The sequence below is a fragment of the Panthera tigris genome, chromosome X (assembly GCF_018350195.1).
Source record: "Panthera tigris isolate Pti1 chromosome X, P.tigris_Pti1_mat1.1, whole genome shotgun sequence".
NCBI lineage: Eukaryota > Metazoa > Chordata > Mammalia > Carnivora > Felidae > Panthera > Panthera tigris.
The window spans coordinates 72564181-72567057 of NC_056677.1; the positions used below are offsets into that span (position 1 = coordinate 72564181).

Below are 2877 nucleotides of genomic sequence, written 5' to 3' on the forward strand. Positions count from 1 at the left end.
CTGTCACTGTAGATTATTTTCCATTTTTATATGAATATAATCATGATGTATACTCCTCTTTTGGCTATACTCATTTACTCAGCATAATTATTTTGAAATTTATCCAATTTTTCTGTGTATCAATAAAGCATTCAATTTTATTGCTAAGCACTATAATATGACATGCTATAATTTTTTATGCATTCACCTGTTAAGTATCTGGGCTGTTTTCCGTCTTTGGCTATTATAAATAAAGCTGCTATCAATATTCATGTAAGCGTCTTAGAACGAGCAAATGCTGAGTCCTAGCCTCGCCACTGCGGCTGGCGGCAACGCTGACAAGCAAGAAAACCATGAGCACACACCCTGTGGGAGAGCGCGCTCGCCTCTGGCGCTACTCCAAACTCCCAGTGTAGGTCCTGGAGGATCACCAGGAGGTCCCGCCTTATATATACCGGGCCAATGGCTCAAAGCATCTTCCTCCCAGTAATATAAGTTTTGTGCATTTCGATTCACATCCAGACCTCCTTATTCCTGTGAATATGCCACCTGACACTGTGTTTGACAAGGAAACACTTTTTGGGAAAAAATGGCGTTTTCAATTCAGTCACAAGCACTTTTCCTTGAAACAAGCATGGTACCTCAAAAGAATTAAATATTGAGAATTGGATTATGTCTGCAGTTAATGCTGGCCATTTTTCTCATGTTCTATGGCTTCATCCCACGTGGGCTCAGCAAATAAGAGAGGGCAAACATCACTTTTTAGTAGGCAGAGACACTTCTACTGCAACAATCAGGGTTACAAGTACAGATCATTACTAAGTGATGGTCTTTATGTAACTGAAGACCAGCTAGAGAACCAAAAACCTTTGCAATTGGACGTGATTATGGTAAAACCTTACAAACTGTGTAACAGCCAAGAAGAAAATGATGCAGTGTCTTCTGCTAAGAAGCCAAAGCTAGCACTGGAAGATGCAGAAAACACTGCCTCTACTAACTGTGACTCTTATTCAGAAGGATTGGAAAAGGACACAGTGACACAGAAGAAGGGCCAAACTTCCCTAGAGCAGTCATGCCCATGCTTTTCTGAAAGCCAAGAATGCCAGACAACAGTAAGCACTGGGGAAATTCTGGAAATTTTGAAGAAAGGGGATGCATTTGTTTTAGATATTTACTTGGATTTTTTTTTCAGTCAAGAATCCCTTCAAAGAAATGTTCACTCAGGAAAAATACAAAATCTTACAAGAGTTGTACCAATTTAAAAAGCCTGATACCAACCTGACAGAGGAAGATTTGGTAGATTGTGTTGATACTCGAATTCATCAGTTAGAAATTTAGAAGCTTCTTTTGCTGATTTGTGTGATGGTGATGATGAAGAAACTGTACAGAAATGGGCTTCAAACCCTGGAATAGAATCACTAATTCCACTTGTATAGAGTTTGAGAAAATGGATGGAAGTACCAGACTATGAAATGGTTCACCAGGCTGGTCTAACCTGTGATTATTTGGAACTACCTCACCATATCATCACAGAACAAGAAATTGTTCTGTATATTATTCAGATATATATTCTGTATAATATTATGTGTATATATTCTGTGAAATATTCAGTCCATATATTTTTTACTGAAAAATTTACCAAAACCTACTCTCGTGACAATTGCAATGTCAAATCTGGATGATTACTGTCCTTCTGAGCAAGTTGACACCATTCAAGAAAAAGTCCTTAATGTGCTGAGCTCCCTGTATGGGGCTGTAGACATTCACCTGGTGTATTTATCAGAGTGTTCTCCATCTTGAAACAACAAAACACTAGGTTCCTATAACATCTTGATGCAATAACAGGGTTTTCATTAATTTATTATAAATGAGTCTTCCAGAGAAGACTTTTGTTTTCATATTAACTTTGTTAAAATCTTTCAGATAATTTGAATCTCAAACAGCTCTCATCAGTTGTTGAAAGATGACAATTATTTTGTCTACAATTTTTTTTGTCTACATCAGGTCTACCCTCTCCCCCATTGATTGTTGCTTATTTTTCTTCCTTTCCATTATAGTCTTCCTCATTTTGTGCAGGTTGTTTTTCCCCCTAGGTAAATTGGACTGTACAAAATTTATTCATTCATTCATTTATTCACCCAACAAACTGACATTTATTTAGCATTTACATGTGCCAAACATAATTATTTTCTGGGTATATGGTAATGAACAGGATAGACAAGGCCCCCTGTCCTCTTAGGGGATGGCTAAGAAACAAATTATGGATTACGAGAAGTATTGTGAAGGAACAACCACAAACATGTCTTAGGCATCTTCTTAGTACTCAGGGCATCCTGGCAGGATAAGAAAGTAACATTCTCAAAAGCTACCAAAAAAATAAATAAATAAACTTGCTAGTCCATGAAAATGTTGCAGGAATCCTACCTTTCCAAGACTGTCAGGGTTGTGGCACAGCTGTTGTGGCAAACTCACATTATTTTTGGTATGGAGAAGGTCTATTTGAGCAGTCAACAAAACAAAAATTTTCTTTGCTAATCAGAAAAGCCCTTCAGGGTTTCTGGTGCCTCCAGATGATCAGTATTGGCATTGATTATCATTATAGTTCCTAATTGCGACTTTATTGGCAGTCTGGGTTGATAATTTCCTCAAATAAACCAGCTTTTAATGTAAATAGTAGATAAAAAAGACAAATCCTTAATTTTGACCTAGTGTAAATACCCAAAGATGTAACTGCCTTCCACCACCCTCTCCATGAGGAAGAGACCCTACCTGAGTCCTTCTTAATCATAGAACTTTTCATTTGCTTAATTTATCAAAGTCTTACCTTATTCAGTATTCCCCATGTTCAGCAATTATTTTTCACTGCATGGTTTCTTTTTCTTTAAAAGTTAGGATGGC

At 37.3% G+C, this 2877-nt stretch overlaps 1 pseudogene; it reads left to right on the forward strand.

Annotated features, from left to right (window-relative positions):
• The first annotated feature begins 332 nt into the window (after positions 1–332).
• On the forward strand, positions 333–1779 carry LOC102963155 (annotated as a pseudogene).
• Positions 1780–2877: the final 1098 nt, after the last annotated feature.